This window comes from Ambystoma mexicanum, chromosome 10 (assembly GCF_040938575.1).
Source record: "Ambystoma mexicanum isolate Mex_15411 chromosome 10, UKY_AmexF1_1, whole genome shotgun sequence".
In the NCBI taxonomy this organism is placed as follows: domain Eukaryota; kingdom Metazoa; phylum Chordata; class Amphibia; order Caudata; family Ambystomatidae; genus Ambystoma; species Ambystoma mexicanum.
Window position 1 is genome coordinate 994,990,822 of NC_090932.1, and position 22,629 is coordinate 995,013,450.

The 22,629-nt window shown below is 46.2% G+C and overlaps 1 protein-coding gene and 1 long non-coding RNA gene across 5 annotated transcripts in view; one reads left to right on the top strand and one right to left on the bottom strand.

Moving 5' to 3' along the window:
• LOC138491914 (uncharacterized) overlaps nt 1–12,523 on the bottom strand; it is a 271,832-nt gene extending 259,309 nt beyond the window's left edge. The window contains exons 1-2 of the long non-coding RNA XR_011276106.1: nt 12,449–12,523; nt 10,795–10,873 (exon numbers count right to left, since the gene is read on the bottom strand). This is a non-coding gene — a long non-coding RNA (uncharacterized lncRNA). The remainder of the gene's footprint in view (nt 1–10,794; nt 10,874–12,448) is intronic.
• Nucleotides 11,536–22,629, top strand: part of LOC138491912 (dehydrogenase/reductase SDR family member 4-like) — a 594,704-nt gene continuing 583,610 nt past the window's right edge. For 3 of the 4 annotated variants that reach the window (XM_069618777.1, XM_069618774.1, XM_069618775.1), the window contains exon 1: nt 13,162–13,325. The gene's annotated coding sequence lies outside the window, so the exon portion shown is untranslated. Of the gene's footprint in view, nt 11,664–13,161; nt 13,326–22,629 lie in introns of those variants that run through there. The other variant, XM_069618776.1, reaches the window with a different exon arrangement.

Genomic DNA, 22,629 nt, shown 5'->3' on the forward strand with positions numbered 1-22,629 from the left:
CTCAGGATGGTCAACAAGATCCAGATTTTGAACTAGAATAATGTCTTCTTCCAGATCTGATTCTTCAGAGACTGGATCAACCACACAGGGTTGTACCTCTGACTCAGCCTCAGATGGTGGAGGGGTCACAGGTGTGACTTTAGACAATCTTGGGGATGTCCTTGTTGGTAGCACAGGGGTTCTATCTGCTTTACTCTGTGAGGTCTTAGGTTTCCCCTTTGCCTCTTACTTTCTTGAAATAGCAGTGAGCAAGTCCTTTGGACTAGGGGTGATAGTTTCCTCTATCAAGTCACCTGGAGAGCCCCTCAAGGTCCTCTTCCTTGCAGGCCTAGTGAGCTCCTATCTCCTTTTACTGGGAGGCCTGGGGGTGCTAGACACAACTGCAAGAGTTTTCAGCTCATTACCCAAAAGGACTCTCCCAGGCACTTCACTCTGCACACTAACAGGTATCTTGACAGTCATGTCACTGCACTGGATGAGAGCTGGTAACTGGGGAAGCATTTCCACAGGGCCTCCAGCTAACTTGGTTAGGTGTTTGGGTGCCTTAGCAACATCCTCCACATTGAAAAATGATTCATCAACCACAACTGTACTGGATCCAGTGTCTCTGATGGCAGGAGTATCCTGGCCATTCACAAGAACACTATCTTTATAATACTCTTTAGTATTATATGGGATGGAATTAAAGACATCTAAATTCTGTTGTTCCCACAAACCGAGGGACACTAAATAAACCCTAGCTGAGACTCTCATAGGTTAATCAGCCAGTATGTGAACGTTTCCACTTGCCATAGGTACTTCTTCCTCTGGGGAGAAGGCTACAGAGACAGTGTGGACCCCTGAAGGTTTACCCTTACATCTGGGATCCCCTTTCACATGGTCAGTTGACCCACAAACATAACATTTCCCAAATGTTTTGATGAATGGGGGCTTATTCTGACCTCCTACTGGTTTGGGTCCACAAGGTTCACTAACCTGATTCGGTTTCCCTTGTGGCTTACCCTTATTCTGTTTGGGGCCCTCTTTTGGATTGGAGGTATTAGAATTCTCCGTGTTATCTTTCTTTGGCTGCTTTCCCTCATCCTTCTTCTGAGTTGCCCCAGAATACTTGTGAGTAGCCCTGTTGGCAACCCACAAGTCAGCAGCCTTAGCTAACTTCTTTGGATCTATCCCCTTAGAATCAGCCAAGTGCTGTCTGAGCTCAGGAGAGCAGGCTTCATAAATTGACTCCAACATAACAAGATTCCTCATACCTTCATAAGTGTTAACTCTGTAACCCTTAACCCAACCATCTAAGTTTTTCAAACATTCACATACCCAGGTAGCCCAGGGGGTACCATCATGCGTTTTGATGGTCCTAAACCTCTTAAGGTACTGGGAAGGGGTCTTTCCAAATCTAGAAATTAAAGTTAGCTTCACACACTCATAATCCATACTATCCACCTCCCCCAATTCCATCACAACATCAGATGCAAGAGTGAGTAGTCTAGAGAAGAGCCAAGGAAGCAACTGATTCCCTGTAATGTCTTGAAGCCCATGGTTATACTCAAACATTGCCAACCAATCCAAAATATCAATCTTAGCCTCATACTTACCAACAATGTCTTTAGGCATACAGGGTCTCTTAGGGCTGGAAGACCTAGAAGACTCTGGGAGAGAAGTATTTTCAATGGACAACTGTTTCATTTCTAGTGCATGGTTCAACTCCATTTCTCTGAGCTTAAGTTATTGATGCTTTTTGAGTGTTAATACGTTTTAATTCCAATCCAAGCCTCATATTTTCTAGAGCAGTTAATTCACGACTGAGTGTAGGACCTGTAGGGGTCCCAGTGGACAAAGGTTGAGGTTTCTGAGCAGGTAGAGGAGCTTTAGGACCTATATTTGGAGACTCTTCTGCCTCATCTAACCTAACAGGGGCAGTGCTTCAAGGTGTTAGTGATATGTAGACCCAGGGTCTAGGGTATTAAGTTCTTAGACGTGGCTCGAGTCATTGAGTGAAGACCGAGTGGTTCATCAATCTGAAAAAGTTAGATATTAACTATTGTGACCTCTGGTTGGAATTAAAAACGGGGATAGTTGACCCTGGGTCTATAAATCACTAACACCTTGAAGTACTGCCCCTTCATGGAAGGTAAGCAACTAGAATTTGCACTCTATTTACTGTGGAAGAATAAGCTAGGCCAGACTAACAGCAGCCTCTATCTATGCAAATTTAACTTGCAGGTCCAACTAGACCTTTTGAAGTATTTACTACGGACCTAGAGGACTAATGCCTGCATACAACAGGAATACCTCTTATTCAAAACCACTCACCACCAACGAGACTAGGTAATCATTTAACCTAGTCATGTTAGATAAATTTATTTTATCATAAAAGAAGTATTAGCAGTAAAAGCTTACAACTTTTGTACTCTTTCTTGTTATCAACAGCGACAGCAAGAACAATCAAGTTCAATACTAAACACTAGCAACAGAAATCCATCACCCAAAAGATGCGCAATCATAGCACCCTCTAAGTTTGTTGTTAAAGTTGTTGTTTTTATTAGAATATGACACTACTCCTGAAGAAAGTTCTATAAATCGTGTTAAGAACTGAAACATGTCGAGTGTTACCATCTAGAACTTAGACTAGAATGATGACCTAACAACCCAAACCGAGGTCCTGTGAACAGTTTGAGATAGCTACAGCTCCCCAGACTGATCACTGAACCAAAGTCTTGCCATATAGACAGAAGTCACTACTGCCCTACGGCCCAGTTTAAGTGTCACAACATAACTGTTTGTATTTTTAAACAACGTACAATTGTTTTATGTCAAGTGAATAGGACTGACCCACCACATTTTTAAGCTATTATGTGTTTTTCTAACAAAAATGTATATTAAAAATTGAATGAACTATTTGTTTTACAGCGCCATTTAATGAAATATATCTGTAAGCTGTTGATAAAAACTAACTACCTTTCACGTCTAATACTATTGCCTCCCCGATAAAAGGTAGAGTAACTACTTCTGTAGTAACAATTGGGAATCCCCCTCTATAGTTTATTGACCCCCTCCAGTTGCCAGAGCAGAGGCGAGATTGGCACACAGCTTGGACTTGGTGGGAGAGCTGAGGTTATTCCAGTGCTTCACTACCTGAGCAGCAGTGCACATCTCAACCCCTAAGGCGTTGATCTGATCCGTGACATGCTGCCAATGCACCATACTATGAGCAGGTAGGTGTATGTGTGCTCCCCGGTTGTTGGCACATTTCACAGTGGTGCATGGTCACATAGTCCATGAGGACCTGGAGTTCTTCATCATGGAAGTTCCTCTTTCTCAACAGGCCAGTGTCCTGTGACGTGCCATGGGGTTGAGTCTGTTTCTGCTGTGCAGGCTTCACCTTCTTGCCACATGGTTGCTGGTATTGCCCCTGTGTGGCTGGGACCACTCTGGGCTTCAGATGTCAGACTACTAGTGGCCGAGAGCATGGCATTACCCCCTGGGGCTGGGCCGGCTGCTCCAGCTGCACGTCCCTTACCCTTATGGGTTGGGACTGCTGCTTCAGCTGCACGTCCCTTACCCTTCTGGGCTGGGACAGCTTCTTCAGCTACATGTCCCTGGACCCTTCGGGCTGGGACAGCTGCTTCCATGGAAGGTCCCTGGACCCTTCGGGCTGGGACAGCTGCTTCCACAGGAGATCCCTGAACCCATTGGACTGGGAGAGCTGCTTCCGCAGGAGGTCCCTGACCCTGGCCACCTCTGACCCCTTTTCCTCTTGCAGCCTTTCCACTCATGTTCCTGGTGTAAGTGAACATTAGAAGACACACCAAGAAATTGTCCTGGACAATTAGAGTGAGGAGGCAGTGTATGAGATGGAAGACGTACTTCTGTGGTCCAGCATGGCTCAAACGTTAACCAAGGTGTCCAAAATATGGTATGCGTAATGCACAGACACGAAAGAAAAGAAAAGAAAATAATGCATACGCGAGACCAGGATTATTTCTGGAAAAAGAAAAAAGCAGTACGCGATATGCAGTGCCACCCAGCAACACAAAAAATGTGTATGCGAACCCCTTAAAGCTAGCCGAAAGTAAGAATATAGGTACGCGATACACATGGGCACCCAGAGTTGGAAAAATGCATATGCTATTCTCCGTTAGCCTCGCAAAAAACAAAAGTAGATGCGCGTATGCACAGAGGCAAATCCCCCACCAAAATAAGAAGTTAGTATGGTCCCTGAAGTGAACGGATTGCATGGCACCCTAAAATACGCAGTAGTCCACTCATTCGTCTCCTTCCCTTTGCATGGACGTTCAGAGTTGCATAAACAAGTACTTATGGATCCCCAATAATGGTGTGCTCAACGCCAGTGCGCAGCAAATGTCTGTAAATTTTGCACTGAGGGCCTTTCCTTGGATTTCACATGTCAACACTCATGTTTTACATGCCAAGTCCAGTCACTCTGTTTCTGGCTGCCATCCGATAAATACACAGAAGACCCATGCTCCTGCCTCCGTACCTTTTTACCTGCTTCCTTCTGCCCTTGCTGCCTCCTACTTAGCCATCTGTTGCTGCCCATCCATTGTGTTCACCTGCTGCCCACCTGCACTGCGTTTGGAGTGCCTGCTGTCCAGCCATTGCCAGTGCTTGTTTGTTTGTTTGTTTATTTATTTGTATAGCGCACAAAGCCCAGAGGCATCTAGGTACTTTGACTTAAGGATATGGTTACAATAAGTGTTGGAGGCAGATCAGTTACAATAATTAAAAGACAGGCTAGCAGAGGCCTGGGTAGTACAGAAGAAATACATACTTACGAATGCTCACCTCTTGTTGCGGGGAGCTACATCAGAGTACATAAGGACATGATAGGTGCATAGACCACATACTTAGGAAAGCTCACCTCTTGTTGCGGGGAGCTACATCAGAGTATATATAGGACATGATAGATTCATAGAATACATTTGTAGGAAAGCTCACCTCTTGATGCAGGGAGCTGCATCAGAGTACATACAGGACATGATAGGTGTATAGAATACATACTTAGGTGAGCTTGCCTCTTGTTGCAAGTTGCTATATCAGGTACATATGAGGGACTTGCGTGCAAACTCAGTATAATGTTGAGAACGGTGGTAGCAAACATACGTAGTAGGGCATAATCTAGGGATAATAAGCCAGTATGCGGGTAGATTACAGGAGAGCAGCAACAATATAATATCATAAGCATGCTATATAGCACAGTAGGAATGTGGTTTCAAATATATCAACGGAAAATATAGTGTATTAATACTGGAGCAGGCCTGCTGGCCATCAGAAAGGTAAAGACGACTGGCAACACAGAGCGAGAGTTGCAGTAATAGTAGCAGAAATGGCTCATGGCAGTGGTTCGAAGTTAAAAGGAGTGAGGAAACCAGTTGACTCAGAGTGTCTGGGAGTGACCGATGGAACCGTATCGATCAGTAACGGTGATGAAGATGCATTAGGAAAAGAGGCCAGCGTTGGCATTCCTAGTGGTGAGTGACAGACCATTCAAAGTAAACAAAGCAATGTCTTGATGGGTGGAGTGCAAATTAGTTTGGCGCAGCAGCCAATGTTTGTTGAAAGGGTGAACATTGTATTGTTTTTCGGTGGTTTCGCTAAGGTTCAAAGTGAGAACGGCGTGGGATGCAGATGTAATCGGGCAGTTGCTGCGACACATACAAGGCGGTCCTTGTGCACATTTTGTTCACCAGTGAGTAGGGGGAGAATGGAGCAGTATGCTCCTCTCCTTGGCCGAATGACCACCTCATCTACTTCATCAGACTCCCACTGTGCCATACCATCAGCACCCCTCCACAGCCCAGCTCCATGACAAACTTGCCAGCCACACCTGCCTCGGGGGTTGCTATGTTTATGTCTGCACTGTCATCTTCAGACCAGAGCAGAAACCCCACAGCAGCGGAGCAGAGGTTTAACACCGTCATGGAGAAGGTTCTGGAGCATTATGATGCCCTCTTCAACCCAGTGATGCAACGTTGCAATGAAGGACATCAGCAGATCTGCAACGGGATAACGGATGCCATCCCACACCTTCAAGACCGTGCACAAGCACTGGGAGGACCTGAAATCCAGGACCCACAGCAAGGCCCTGCGCTATGTCCAGGCTGTTGCCACCGCAGAGGTGCACTGTGAGTGCAGGTGCAGGATGTCAAATACCAACCAATTTTACACGGCTTCACACCCAGGTCTGTGAGTTACGTGAACATCTGAAGTCGACTGGTGAGTATCCATGTGGGGCAATGCTCTACGGTGCATGTGCATGTCGCTACATATTGGCAGTGAGCCCCTCAGGCTTGCAGCAAGTGTGCCTCTGAGACAGATGTCTGCATGCATGCCCAAGACTCTCCTTGTGTGCAGTCAGACAATATATATTTTGAATGATATTTCACTTGCATTGTGTGTTGTAGTGCTGCCTTTCAGAACGTGCACATGGAATGTTACTTGTGTCTGAGACGTGCCAGTGTGACAGTTGAGGTAGTGTTGCCTACGCCATGTGCATGCATGATGTTCATGTGTATGTACCAAAGATGGGAATGTGTGACTGGCCATCACTCACACCTGGATGAAACACATGCATTTGGATGTCTGGCTTAGTCATGCAGAGGGATTACAGTTCATGGGACTCTGATGTGATTGGTCATCACACTGCTTGGGGTCTCTCAGTTGATGTGTGTGTATGACATGTGTATGTGCTTGGTGCTGTGGAACACTGTCATGTGCATGTGCAAATGATGCATGTGTGTGGAAAATACGCAATTGATTGGTTATGACATTGGCAAATAGCCTGATGTTAATGTCTGGAGCGATGGCCAGGCATGTGTCTGCATGGATGTGGATTGCATGTCCATGTGTGTGGGTGTGGAGGTTGATGGTTGTTCATTCCTGTGAATGTTGGTATTGACACACACAAATTGGTGCAGTACACTGATGTTTCTGTTCTGTGTCTCCTTTTCCACAGTTGCATCTGATGAAGAGGGCGGAACCAGTGCTGTGCAACATGGCAGGAGAGATGCCTCCACCAGGCAGAGGTGCAGGGCCCAGCCACGCCCCCATGAAAGCGCATCTATGGGGAGTGGTGTGGCTGTCACAGTGCCAGTGACATTGTGCATGGCTGCTGGTGGTAAGTCCAAGACGGTGAAGGTGGGAGTGGACTCCTCAGCAGCAGTGGGGACAGGTAATGCCACACAGGGGCCATCCATGGCGGAAGAAGCCCAAGTCATCCAGGTTGGTGGACGGAGTGGGGGAGGAGGTGGCTGTTGCAGCCCAGCCCACGGGGTCAGGTGGGGTGTTGAGGTGGGCATGCCTACTGTAGTCCTGTCCCAGGGGCATGAGGCTGTGCAGGCCACCGTGAAGGTGCCTGTGCAAAATCTAGTCCCTGGGTCATCAGATGCAGCTGTATGCGCATGCTGGCATGCCTCTCACTGTGCTTTGATGCCTCGGCAATGTGTCATGGGCAACATGCACATGTTTTACAATAACTTGTCACATGTGTATGATGGGGGATGATTAAGGCCTGGAACGGTGTGTGAGCAGATGCGCCACTTATAGATGGACCTCTGATGATTCCAGTTGGTCGGATTTTGCGGACTACATGTTGGTGTTGCAATTCATGGTGCTGTCAGACCACAGAAGTTCAGGTGAGCTGCAGACATGCATTGCACTGGTATTGTCTCAGACTGTCAGGGTGCTGCCTGGGGGGCTGTCACAGGTGAGGGGGCTGGAGGCTGGTGTCCAGGCTGGAGGGGGCCGCCTGTGGTGGGTGTCCAGTCTGGAGGGAGCTGCCTGTAGGGGGTCCAATCTGGAGGGGGCTGCCTGTGGGGGGTGTCACAGGTGAGGGGGGCAGTGGGTGGTGTTTAGTCTGGAGGGGGCTGCCTGTGGGGGTTGTCACTGGTGAGGGGGGCTGTGAGATGATGTCCAGTCTGGAGGGAGGCTGGGGGTGGTGTCCAGTCTGGAGGAGGCTGCCTGGGGGGGTGTCCAGTCTGGAGGGGTCTGCCTGTGGGGGTTGTCACAGGTGACGGGGCTGGGAGATGATGTCCAGTCTGGAGAGGGACTGGTGGTGGTGTCCAGTCTGGAGGGGGCTGCCTGTGGGGGGTGTCCAGTCTGGAGGGGGGCTGAGGGGTGGTGTCCAGTCTGGAGGGGGCTGCCTGTGGGGGGTGTCCAATCTGGAGGGGGCTTCCTGCGAGGGTTGTCACAGGTGAGAGGGACTGGGACATGGTGTCCAGTGTGGAGGGGCTGGCGAGGGAAGGCGCGCGTTTTCTCTGAGATGTGGTCTGGGATTGCAAGATGAGGTGCACAATTTTGCTGGGGTGCAGCCTGGGCTTGCGAGGGAGGGCATGTTTTTTCTCTGGGGTGCGGCCTGGGATTCCGAGGTGAGGTGCACAATTTCGCTGGGGTATGGACTGGGCTTACGAGGTGAGGTGCGCCATTTTGTTGAGGTGCTGGATGCTGGGTCAGGGGTGGTGCGTATGCATGCGCCATATTAGTCATTTAGTTTGCAAATCTTGAAATCCATGAATATGCGTGGTGCTCAATATTTTTTCTGCGCCCCGGCTATCGCAGTGTCCCTCTCGCACGTTGCCCTTGCGCCATTTCGCCACCAGATTCCATGAATCGGGCCCCTGGTGTTCCTGTGAGTTGCAGAGCCTGGGCCTCAAAGCATGCACAGCATTATGCACTCGTTTTCAGGCAGTAGCTAGCCTACTCACAGATGCCACATGTGCGCATCAGGATACATCCCCGTCTTTTTCTTTACGATCGTAGCGGCAGCTACACATTCCAGTACACATCATTGTTTACCATGAATTACGCTTCAGCAGGATAGCAAGACGTTATCGAAGTATGCCAGAACATCTATGCCGCCAGCATTTAATCCGGCTTTTTAATCATTATTATTTTCTAAACTTCAGGTTCTATTTATTTATTTACTCGATTATTTCATTTCGAGTTAGAAGTCATTCTATCAGGTTCTTGGCGCTATAGCACGATAGGGACTAGATCCATTACCACAGAGAAAGACTATATTTAGTATGACCCAATAGCGATTATATATGTTATAAGATGGCCGCTGCCGTAACGAAGCATTGGGCTGTTTCCATGGTTACGCTTTCTAAACAACCTCGAGTATCTAGTTATTCAGTACACGACTTGCGCGCTTTCGAGGCGTCCTTCAAGGATTCACTCTTGTGGTTACTAGGTAAGCAGCCCGTTGGTCTCACACGCTATCACAATGCACCTCTTCATCGCTTGCAAGTCTGTACCATCCGCACGTGTATTAGACCTGACACTTCCACTTTTATGCATTTTCTAGCGCTGCAGTCTTTGCTAGCCAACCACACTGAGCAGTTTTTCCGTGCTACTCTACAGTATAAGTACTGACATTGGATGCACACCAAGGTCAGTACCTTCAGTTTATTGTTAGTAGTTTTACAGCATTTTACATTAGTGGACAATCAAGTAAATCCAATGTTTTCTCATTCATTTTTTCATTTCTTCCATCTTTTTTCTTTTTTCGTGCTTCCTTGACTTGGCACGTACGTATGGGCTATATTTCATTATTTCATATTACAATCATTATAACCTAAATGATGCGCTTTGTATTCTTACACATGTGACACTTTAACTTGATGATGATGGTGGCTAATATGGTCAAATGCTGACGCGGTGAAAATACACTGGCCTAATTCGGAATGTTAATCATGATGATATTGCACCTTACTGCCTACTTATGCCTTTGTTCTTCTCACAATGTAACTACTGTTTACCATAACACTCTTTGTATGATGAATTAACGCTGCATCACTATTCTGAATGCCATTTATACGATTTATGCCTGACATATATATATATTGTACATAGTGGGATTTAGACTGAAACCGATGATAGGTTTTGACACGTTGAATACCACATGAGCTGGCCCTGAGGAAGGATATTGACTCCGAAATGCATAGGCTTCGGGCTCATGTGATGCATCTGCTAAAACAGTGATACATAACTGTAGAGCAATTAAATTCTATATTTTTTCATAAATATCAACAGAGTATTTGAATGATTATTACCTCCGATTGACCGACAGAAAACAGTTATACCACTCAGTGGTTATTGGGAGTGCAGCCCTCACCGCTGGCCTCACGGCCTTGGTCCACTTTTTCTGTATACTTTAGCGTGCTACTCCACGGAGGCACCTTACCAGCGGGTTTGCACCCCGTCTTGAATCGCATTTACATCGAACTAACTGAATAACCATCACATCAACCTAGGTGGTGAACGTTCACCTCAACCCAGGGGTAGCGTAAGTGGCATCACAGTGCCACGCCCCAGGAGTGATATCACAGGAAGTGATGTCATTTGACCACACCCCACGTGACATCACATGAAGTGATGCCATTTGACCATGCCCCCACAGGAAGTGATGTCATTTGACCATGCCTCAACATGACATCACAGGAAGTGGCCTCATAAAGCATTATCCTTCAGTACACTAAGAAAAATATGGATACGATATCAGTGTATTGTGACATTTCATACAAGAATGGATCATCATATGTAGCAGTGTCAAGGTCCATGTTGCCACGCGAAGTGTATGAACCCAAATCCCCTCTTTATGTGGATCTGCCCTGTTATTTCAAAAGGACTACAGAGCGAAATCACATTCTGGGGAGACAGGGGCAGATAGGTGGGCACGGGGATAGGGGAAAACCAGGATAAAAGGGGAGAGGGAAAATATTTCACCAGAAAACATGTATGGCATCCGCAGTCTTTAATTATTTTGGCACTTACCCCATTTTCTTCTGATTCAACAAGTTATCTTCAGCATTGTGTTGTGCTGTTTGCAGTTGTTTCATGGACTTCATTACTCCTGCACCAAACAGAAAGACATCTCCGATTTGCATCTTCTTCAGAACCTAGAGCTAAGTTTAAAATGGTGCATTGGCAAATACTGCTACCTGATCATATTCCTGTATCTCTTCAAAGTACTTGCATAAGTCAAGAGGAGAAAACATTTCAAGTTCGTGTTTCTATACATTGCTACCAAGGCACTCACTTTCAAAACCAGTTTAATTTGTTTTTTTCAGGTACACATCCTACCATACAAGGTCTCTCCCCGCACTCGCACCCCAGGCCACAAGCCAAAGACCACAGGCTGGGCACCAATGCCGTCTTTCTTTACAAACACATGCTGAGCGGGCGCCCAATGAATAAAAGCCCAGTAAACAGTGGCACACAGGGAAAGAGAGACAGGCCATGAGTGGCCACGCACTAGAGGGCACGCATTATGTTCCAAGAGTTGCTTTCATCTCATATGTGTTCCTTGGGCAGCATTCGCGTTACATCATTGCAAAGCTGTCTCAGCTTGCATGCTGTTTACCTCTCGAGGACAGGTCGTGCCTCAAACAGGAAACCAAGTAAATATGTGACGCCTGCATTTTCTAGTCTAAGGCTTTTGCTTTCTGACATACAAGTGTCAACTAAGCAGCAGAGGTTAGAGGACACTTAGTTCTGCTTTTTCGCAGTGACTGCAGTGGGACTTGCTCATGGCCGGATCGCAGAGGCAGTAGACCGTAGGTGGACTGTTCGCCTCCCGGAAACTGTTTGCCTCCCCGAAGCACTTTCTGAGTGTTGGAAGACTCTGGCCCTTTCACTGACAGGTATCGCCATTGAGTGGCTTCTGCCCACTTTTCGTCAGAAACACCCGACAGCTGCCTTTGTGAGCTATCAGTGCTTTCTGTGGGTGTTGGGTGGGTGGAAGTGAGGTTAGGGTGTATTCTAGTAGGCGCTTTGTGTAACAAAAGCTACGACCGCGCACAGCCACACCCAGGAGGCGTGGGTAATCGGACCCCAAAGGTCTTGTTTCTGCTGCGCAGCATGCGCTTTGAGTCAGTGCTTGGGCACGTCAACCGGTGTGGCCTTTTCCACATACACATAGTCCTGCCCATCCCTCCCTGTGTTGGAATGGGACACATATTAGCCCCAGGAACACATATTAGTCCTAGATATCAGCAAAAAAGTTGCCCCACATTCACCAATCCCAGTTTGTGACAACATCCCTTTTTATATTGACCTGCTTATATGTTTGTTTTTGTCCTCCAGCACTCAACGCAAACGTACACTGCATAAACCCGAAGTCTCACCCTGGGGCCGCCTGTGGCGGTGGCGCGGCCGCAGGGGAGGGCGGACACCGACGACCACAAACACTGGCAAAAAAAAACTCACCCAGCAGGCAGCGCACACTGACTGCGTACACACCCCCCGACCTCAGCCTGGGGCTTGTGAAGGTGCCGTGGCCGCAGGCGAGAGCAGACACCCGTGAACCACGACCACACATGCCTGCAAAAAAAATTAACCCTAAACCCACACAGCAAGCAGCACACACAAACTCGCCCGGCCCGCCCCCCGACCTCAGTCACAGACGACACAGACTCGAGAGACTCACCGTGTTACGCCATGTTAGGCAGAGGCTTGGAAGAAGCAGGCTGAGAATACACTGAGCTGTTGGCTGCTGGCCTGTCTGCTGATAAAAATGGAGGACCACCAGCATGCGGAACCTCATGAGGAGAGCGGTGGCCACGCCCCCTCCTCCTCTGATTGGACGAAATGCCAGAGGTTGACAGAGGTCGCTGGCCAATCGGCAGGGTCGCTCTTGCAACCTCTGGCGACCCCTTAATGACGTCCCGCTGTTTAATTGTAACTTGTCCACTGTTTAATTGTACTTTTTCAAAGGATAATTATGATGCAATAGTGCGCTCATTAAGAGTTTGAGGCACTTTTTATTTGTGATGCGTGGTGGGCCAGTGGCCAGACTGTCTTCCATGGAGCTCAGAGTCAGCATAGAGAGCTGCCATTGGTTAATGACGCTTTTCCATGTTGGTAAAATAGCCCAGCAAACTGAGCAACGGTGTTTGGGTGGACACATTCCCCACTTCAAATCCCAAGGGGGCTGACCTGGCAGTCATGTGAACAAAGTGATAAAAATAAACTCTACAAAACTTGATCCCTTAAAATATACACCCCAGCACACATCTGCTTCAGATGAATCTCTGCACTCGGTACCTGGAACTGTGGCAGGAAATGCTGCCTGGGCTTGTTGCTCTCATGTTTTGCAATGAAACAACGTGCCCTGCCCACGAAGAGCGGTGCCTGCACATGCACAACCTCAGAACAAGTACTGTTGCTGGCAGCCCAGGGAGCATTAGACCCACCAAACTGGGAGCCATTTTTCCCTTTGCCCCATAGCTCAGTCCGCCCCTGTCCACAGGCCCTGGATATTGCCTCAGAGCCATATCCCAGGACATATGCTGAGCTGCAGTGAGGTAAGTGTCAATCTGTGTGAACGAGCCATTGGGCTGGTGTGGGGGCCGGGGGGCGGCTACTTTGTCAAATACTTTGTTTGGATTTATGATGATGTTGCAATCAACTGTGACTTGCCTGACTTGGCTCTGCCTTGCTTGCAGAGGACATCAGGGGCCAGATTGCGAAAGTTTTGCACTTGTGCAAAAAAGCAGCGCAAATGAAAACACCAATTTGTGCTGCTCTGTTAATAGAGAATAGTGCAAAAAGGTTTAGCCCCAATCAGCACCATCTAAAAAATAAATCACCTCAGGAAAATAGGAGAAGGTTGTTTTATTTATGATGTGTGCTGCGTGACATAAAAAAAGTATTTTTTGTTGTATGTTATTCGGCAAACATAGTACAAAACAACAGCATGATTCATGTTTGCTCGCGTGCACGCGCTTTTAGGTAATATGCATTGTGACAAAATCTGTTTCCACCATTTTGTACTATCAAAGCATTTGCTCACTTTTTAGCAACAATGCAAAACTTTGATAATCTGGCCACAGCTAGTTACAGAGCATTACACACAAGTATAACAAAGATGTTTAGTTTCAATTGTTTGCAGTGGCAGAAGAAACTGAAAAACATGCAATTGATTCCTCAAAGTTTAAAAAAAAAAATATTATGAATTCTTTTTGCGAAATAAGTGCAACTGTGTTTCAAGGGAGTAGCACATTTGACATATTGCTTGTTTTCTGTAGGGAATACATTCTTACAAATTAAATCGCTAGTTGCTATTTCTCCGCTCATAATCTTGTCACTCTACTATCTTCTCGTTTGTCGTGCACTTTTTGTCCAGGACCTTCTTCCATGATGTCCCGTTTAAGAGCATGGCAATTCACAATGACAGCATGTTGTAAAGAGGCATATCTGGCAATGCAGACTGCAGTTTTGGAATGATGGGGAGGTACCATGTCTGGCTTTCATGTAGGTGAAAGAGCTTGTCATTGATTGGTGATAGTGTGCATTTGTTTATGTGCACAGGCGCACTTATGGGTTATTATGTGGATGGATGGACGGACGGACGGACGGACGGAAGGAAGGACGGGCTAGGGTGGATAGATTTATTTATTTATTGGGTATTCATAATGCACCTATACAGCCAAATGGTGTTTCAAGGCGCATCAAGACAAGGGGGGACAAGGGGGGAATGGATAGAGTTTGTTTCTGTGTGGAACGTTAATGACGAGTATATTGATACTGGTCTGTTTGAATGGGAAACACATCTTTAATGAGGTTAAGGCTGACCACAGGGAAACAAATGCCCACTCGATATCCTCTGTGGTAACACGCTGTGGCCATAAATAGCACACCACTACATCCTGCTCTTCACTGTTTTTTTTCAGTGCATGTACACGTTCTTTTGTATGGGATTCCTACACTCTCGTTTTCTTTTCTTAGTTTCTTAGCTTTCTTGGACGTGTGTTTACTCTGCAAACTGGTGTAAGGGAGTGGTGTGTATTGTTTTACACTGTTTGAATTGTTATGTGACAAACCAATGTGCATTGCATCTGTCCTTATTGTTCTGATTGTATTTCAATTCCATTGGTAAAACCAACAGTTTCGGCTTTTGTGCAGGCATTGTGCAAGCACTGCCACAATAGTACTACCTGGCCCTAAGTGGGGGGAGGGGAGGGCAGCTGGAAATGGTGTGATTACCTGGGCAAATGATAGCAGTGCGTGGCAAATGCCCATCTAATACAAAAAAAAGCTAAAACTGTAGGTGTTGCCAATTTTTCTTTTTAACAAGAATATGGTGCATGAAACAGATTCAAGGACAAACATTTAATTACAAACCAATCAGCTGAAGGCAAACTTGCTTGAGACTTGTTTGTAACCTCATGAGCTTGTTTACAGCTGCAACAAAGTCATTACCTTTTAGTCGAAAAGTAAGTTTGTTGTTTGTTTATTACTTGTATTGCGCTCCAGACCCATAAGTATCAGGGCACATCGCAGAAGAAGACTTACAGCTTAGTTACACAACAACATCATATTATCCAGTTTACACTACACATCAATATTAAAGTGACATATTATCATAGAATTGAACTCTCATCTAAGCAGTAGAGGAGATCGTGTACTTATATACAGGTTAGTTACACATCAAGATTACAGTATCATAGAATCATATAGTAAACAGCTCAACTGCACAGTAGAGGTGATAATGTACAAATAATACAGAGTGGTTCATAAATCGGAGTGGTCCCTCCGTCAGGGGTGACGTCTGGCATTACTTGTCGGAATCTTTGAGCCATGTTATAAAATTCTGACGGAATTTCGGGTATGTTTGATCCACTCGCAGAGGTTGGGGTAGAGAGTTTCAAAGTAACGCCGCTTTACCTGGAAACATCGTCCCCCTACTCTAGACAGTTTGAATCTAGGGACTAGGAGACTGTTCAAGCTGGATGATCTAGTATGCCTAGTTGGGATGGTTTTAATGAATCTGTCTTCAAGGTAGCAGGGTGCTGCATTGTTCATACATTTGAGTGTGAGTGAGGCGACTTTTAACTGGATTTGTTCATGAGTAGAGAGCCAATTATTTTGTTTACTAATTTCAGATATGTGCTCTCTCCTGGAGATACCAGGAGCTGCTCTTAAGACGTTAATCTGGAGGAGCTGGATTCTTTTAATGGTTGCCTTGTTGGCTCCAATGTACAGGGCATTATAGTAATCCAACTTCGACAGACAAGCGCTCTTGCCAAGGTAATACCACTGTTGTTGGAAAGGAAAGGTTTACCTGCTCTAATTAATTTACAGGTATATGTGGTGGAGGATGCCATCGTATTGACCTGTTTATTGAAAGTGAGGGTCGAGTCCAGGTAGACACCCAAGGTTTTCACCTCATTAGCGGTGAAGTAAGCAATAACATAAGAGTGCCCAATGCTAGCTCTGAGATCATAGGGCTATACATTTGGGTCAGATAAGGGTTTGTAGGGGGGAATGGACATAGGGACTAGCATTGTCATGAGCAGTCAATGGGTGGATAAAACGTTTAACAACATCCCCAGGTTGTGTGAACCTTCCCATATAGTATCTCTCTCCTATCTTCAACTCCCATGTGAAGCGTTTTTTTTCTGACAGGTAGCACCCATTTCCCCAACTAATAGCCAAAACTCAAAAGACTGACCACAGTGCTCAGATGCCACTCATTTGATAAAGTGAGCCTGACAGTTGAGGATGATGCTGTCTTTTGTATTTTTGCTGCTATTGCCGGTTCTCCCATGGACAAGAACCTCCCAACATTGCGAGAGGAAGAGGAGAGATTAAAACTTTCTCCTGTGTGCCCTTGCCACGTGAGCCTCCAGAGTTGAGGGTGACGCTGTCTTTTGCTGTTTGCTGCTGTTGCTCCCAGGGACAAGGACCCGCCCCAACATTATGGGAGGAAGAGGAGGGATTATCACCTCCTCTTGTGTGCCCTTGTGACCTGAGCCCGACGGAGTTGAGGGCGATGTTATCTTTTGCTGTTTGTGGCTGGAGGTGATGGTGAGCTTGAGGTACGTGCACCAACCGCATTACACTGTGAGAGCACAAGAACACTAGGACATGTCACACGCCACTCGTGCTCGCACACTTGCATCTAAAGAGACTTAAAACTTTGGTTTTGCCGAACATTGGCCAGTACTGAGACCCGCCGCTCATCTGAGCCACGGCAAAGAATTGAGGATCTGGGAATTGGAGAAGGCACTCCAGCACTTTATTCCGGGGCATGGCAGGGGGGGAGAGACTGACTAAGGCAGCTCCCCAAGCTGTCGGGCATTCCCTGCCTACACGTTGTTACTGATGGCGGTTGTTACTGATGATCTAACTTCCCCACACCCTGAGACAAAGTCTATCTAAGCGACGGAGACAGTGAAACGGATGCAGCGAAGTGGAGTATCCCATTTGGTGGCTTTATTGCTGGCATCTCATTGACCCCAATTGCCAAACTACTGATTGGTTTTGCCTACCACCTGGGGCCACTGAAGGCTGCGAGCATGCTCTTCCTCATGGTGTCTTAGAGGCTGGTGCAGTCCGGTGACCAGAAGGATCTGGGACATGACTGTTTGGAGTTTGGATGGGTTCAGATGTCTGCATATACATTGAGGAATTCAATCTTGCTACCTCGTTTGCACTAATCTAAGGGAGCAGACAGATAGGAATGTTCTGCGAGCCAACTGCAAGCCACTTCCTTGTCTTTTTATTGATGTTAATGTTAATGTTAATGTTAAAGGATATTTGTACAGCGCACTATCACCACCGGACTGGTTCCCTGGTGCTCTGGCGGTTCTGAAAAAGGCAGGGGGGGTGAGTTAGTGGGAATGAGCGTGAAAAGTGCAAGAGAGCAGTGATGTGTTGTTGGCAGCCTCAGCCCGGTGGGTCTGTTGGCTGGACTTGGGGTGCTTTCCGTTCGGTGGCCATTGTGTGTTGTTGTGCAAGTCTATGTATGGTTTGTTTTGTTGTTGCGGTGTAGTGACGTTTGTGCGGTTTGTTGTGCTATAGAGTTGTGGTTGTGTATGTTTAGAGTTTGAGAGGTGTATGCAGAGGGTTTGAAATTGTTAGTGGGTTGGTTATTGACATTGCCGTTTAGAGGTGCTGTGCTAAATATCTACGATCTTTCTAGATGTGGCACGTTAGAAATCCCTGCATTTCTATCTAGATTCGGCACTGGCTTACATTCACAATTTCATCTAAGTGTGGCACATGTTATCATGCACATTGCTATCTAGATATGACGCGGCATAAAGATCACAATTTCATCTAAGTGTGGTGCAGGTTAAAGTTCACCATTTCATCTAAGTGTGGCGCAGGCTAAAGTTCACCATTTCATCTAAGTGTGGCGCGGGCTAAAGTTCACCATTTCATCTAAGTGTGGTGTAGGTTAAAGTTCACAATTTCATATGAGTGTGGCACATGCTATCAAACACATTTTTATCTAAATGCGACATGGGCTAAAGGTGTGGGGCAGGCTAAATGTTCACCATTTCATTTAAGTGTGGTGTAGGTTAAAGTACACAATTTCATATGAGTGTCTTGATTGCATCTTAACATCATAATTTTGTAACCCCTTGTTTTTATATTAACAAGTTTAATTTGTTTAAAAAAAAATCATACTTGCACTTGATTGCTGATATTTCACTCTCTTACCTCACAGTAAACCAAGGCCACCCTTGAAGCGATAGAGGATTTTAACCGTGTGTGTGTGTGGTCTGAGGGGAGTGTCGACCATGGTGAAACAAAAATCGACTGAAAGCCTTCTGTTGGAGAATACAGTGGTACTAGCAGATGGTGATCTGGGGTGATGCAGGGCTCTGAATAGGGGGGGAGATGCTGGAATCCTATCTACATAAAGTCCTACAACTGGATGAGAAGATCAAGGTAGCAGAGCTGGCAATCACCTCTACAGGTAGACGGGACACTTTTCACAAACCTGCTTTATCTGGTATCCAAGAGATACGCAGGCCCATACTTGGGGCAAGGGAGGGTCCAGGTTCCATGGCAATCACTCGCCCAACGTCTGGGCTTGATGCCGCACTAGCAGACATGTCACTTTTCCCTATAACAGCTGTCCAGAACTAGGCTGATTTGGACAATGTTCCTCACGAGGGCTCTAATGTCTCTTCCCCTGTGGCAATCGAACTACAGAGTATGCCAGGAGGGCGGTGTGTTGAGGGCTTAAATAATGAATTAATGTTACACATGAAGAATTTCTTGATGAATTTCAAAACAGGAATTATGAACACCCTGTCAATCGTGGATGACCAGGTGAGGTCTTTAAAGAAAGGAGGTTGAGGCACTAGGCACTCAGATTAGGCACAGCCTGGCTTGTGACCTATTAGGGAGATGGGCTGTTTAGGGAGTAGTAAATATACCCACTGGGCAGCCTGTGGGCCATTGAAAAGCACAGGGATGCATTGGGAGCATACCATGAGGCAAGAACTAGTGGTCCCGGTGGAGATACATGTCCCCTTAAGCCATCCCCCCAGTCAACGTATGCACCCCCAATGCCAGAATGACTGCAGCCGCCACCCCAGCGCTCAAAACCCTTAGTTACCCAATGTGGAGAACAAGCTACAATAAGAGAAGCAGCATTACCAACACAGGACAAGGCAGGTCCAAAGCGCTATTCCCTTCAGCTACCCATGGAAGCATTACCGTTAGTGGGTGTAATACTAAATGTACCAATTGTGGGATCTGGGTACACCGAAGATGGTAGGGCCCTAATCAATAAATCAGCTCAATGGGTTAATTCATATATCCAGTGGAGCTCTACAGATCCCTGTTTGATTCTAATGGCTCGTAGAACACCGTGGGTGGGCTCCATGGCCAAATCGATAGCTGGGGACTGTGTGTTGGTAACTTTTAAAAACATGCAGGTGACCAAGTATCTGGTAGAGTCTAACTTGGGTGCTCTGAGCCACAATCGTAGGGCCTTACTGGTCACTCTAAAGTTCTTTTACTCCCAGGACAGAGGGAAAGGAAGGGCAGGCTAGGGCTATGAGCCATGTGCATCAAAAAATGAATCTGGGTCCAGGCCGGACCCCACTCCAGGTGGTTCAGCTCCCACATGGTGTGGGTCCCAGGGAAGAGGCGTCAAATGGTTTATATTTGAAAGCTTTGCTAAAATGTTTGGCACCAACCAGGTTTAAGACTATTGAACTATTGACTGAAATGCTATGCAGACTGATGTATATCATAAACAAAAGAGATGTGAGGCAAGTGAGGGTGGCTTAGGCTATATCCCTGAGCGTGTTCACCTTGTAGTTCTGCAAATTCACCGTTTTGATTATGCTTTAACTTTATTGATTAACTTAGTAAAACAATAAAAACATATCTCTCATCTACGCTGTTCCATTTGCCCTCTGCTGAACTGGAGACCAGACTCCCATTGGGGTGTTCTGCTATCTTGCCTGTCAGTTTCATGTTCGTACTGAGCAGGATAGCAATGCTTCTACTGATGTTTTGTTGGCAGGGTTGTGCCAATGCAGGCTTCTGGTGCCTTTAACAAGTGTTTGTTTGTTTGTTTATTATTTATATTGCACACCAGACCCAGGGGTATTCGGACGCGGAAGCATAAAGAGAGTTGTTAAGCTTAAGCTACAGAGTGGACAGGAAGAGTACAGCTGAGGTTACAATGCTGTATGTATGAGACAACAGGTAGAACGATCAGGTAAATACAAAAGGTAACAAGAAAGTATAGGCACATAAATACAGCACATGAATGTGGCAAGCCGGTAAGGTCTTGTATAGACAATAGATCCTAAGATGATGCAGGTTGGGTGAGGTCAGACGTCATGTTCCTTTAGCTGGTGAATGAGGCTAGATCTAAATTGTAAGTAGGGTAGGTCTTCCCTTAAAGCAGGGGGAAGGGATTTCCAATATTGTGCTGCTTTGACAAGGAATCTACTCCTACCCGATTTGGTTTGGTAAGCTTAAATCTAAGTACTAGTAGGAGGTTCGAGTTAGCGTACCTTAGAGGGCGCAAGGGTGTTTGCCTGATGAATCTGTCTGTGGAATATTGTGGGGCGGCGTGATTAAGGCATTTGTGTGTCAGAGATGCGGTTTTTAGAAGGATTTTATCTGTTGTGGAGAGCCAGATGACTGATCTCCTGATATCAGATATGTGGGTGTGTTTGGGGAGACTTAAGGCACCTCTCAGGGCATTGTTTTGGAGAGTCTGGATTTTAGATGTAATGTATTTGTTACTACCTATATATAGGGCATTACAATAATCCAGTTTTGATAGGATTATGGCTCTCGCTATGGAAATGCGGTTGTTGGATGATAGGAATGGTTTGGCTGCTCTTATTAGCTTACAGATGTAGGATGTGGCTGAAGCCGTAGCATTTACTTGTCTGCCGAAGGTGAGCGTGGAGTCAATGTAGAAACCAAGATTCTTTACTACCTTATCCACGGTAATGTTATTGTTGTCAATTATGAGGGAGGTGTAGTTAGGACCTAGTTTTTTTTATGTTGGATGGTGTACCTAGAATGAGGAAATCTGTTTTGTCGTCAATCAGGCATAGACTCTGAGAGGCCATCCATGCCTAGATGATGAGTTAAACTCTGTTCACAAAGGCCAAATCCTTGTCATAATCTCCCGTCAACGGGATGAGGATCTGTGTATCATCAGCATAATTAGTGTAGGTGATAGCTAGACCATCTAGATCATCGAAAAGGGGCTTCGTGAAGATGTGGTACAGGGTGGGTGATACGCAGGAGCCGTGGGGTACACCACATGATATGGGTATGGGGTCCGCAGCTGCTAGGGGAGAGAAAACTTGCATTGTCCTGTTGTCAAGGAAAGACTGGATCCAAGCGACTGCCTCCTGGGAAAACCAGGCTGCTGAGACCAGGTGGTTGCAAAGTATTGAGTGGTCCACCAAATCGAACACGGCTGAGAGGTCAAGTAGTAGTAGGAGTGCCATTATACCTTTGTCTCTTAGGGTGTCTATTTGTGCCTTAAGGTCTAGGAGTGCGGTCTCGGTCCCATGCTGAGGTCAAAAGCCCGATTGATGGACAACTAGGAGGTGGTTTTGTTCTAGGTGGTGCTGGATTTGTAGGTATGCTACTTTTTCCAAGATTTTAAGTAGGAATGGTACTGTAGTTATGGGGCGGTAATTGATTGGGATGGCGGGGTCAAGGCTTTCCTTTTTTAGGAGGCGGAGGACCCAGGAATGTTTCAAGTTGCTAGGTATGGTGCCTGATGTAAATGAGGCATGTATGAGTTTTGTGATAAAAGGGGAGAGTTCACGGGCAGCGTCTTTTATAATTTGGGCTGGACATGGGTCGCCTTGACAGTTGGAAGGTTTGAGGGTGAGAATGACTTTCTCAACTTCTTTGGTAGATACTTTGGAAGCTAGTGGCTTGTGCTGAGGGAGGAGTTATAGTGGAATTCTGTAATGGAGGGATATCTGTAGCAGTCTTCAGGTAGGTATTGTTGATATCAGTCTTAGATGTACTGATGGTATCTTTTTTATTGTTAATCTCCACCTGGAGCGTTGTTATCTTATTGGCCAAAGCATTTTGAACGCTTGTGTACCAATTCTTGTCTTTAAGGCAGGAATCAGGAGCTTGAATAGGGGATTCTATCTCTTTCAGGATGGTGAACAATTCTTTAGTATTGGATTTAGCTTGAGAGATACAGGAATTATAGAATGTTTGTTTAGCGAGGATAATTTCTTTTTTGTAGGTGGTAGCTAGTTTATTCAGTTTATTTTTGTTGAGCTCTGAAGGGTCTGATCTCCAGATTGTTTTCGCTAAGACGTTTCTCATGTCTTATAGTTTTCAAGTGGGGCGTGAACC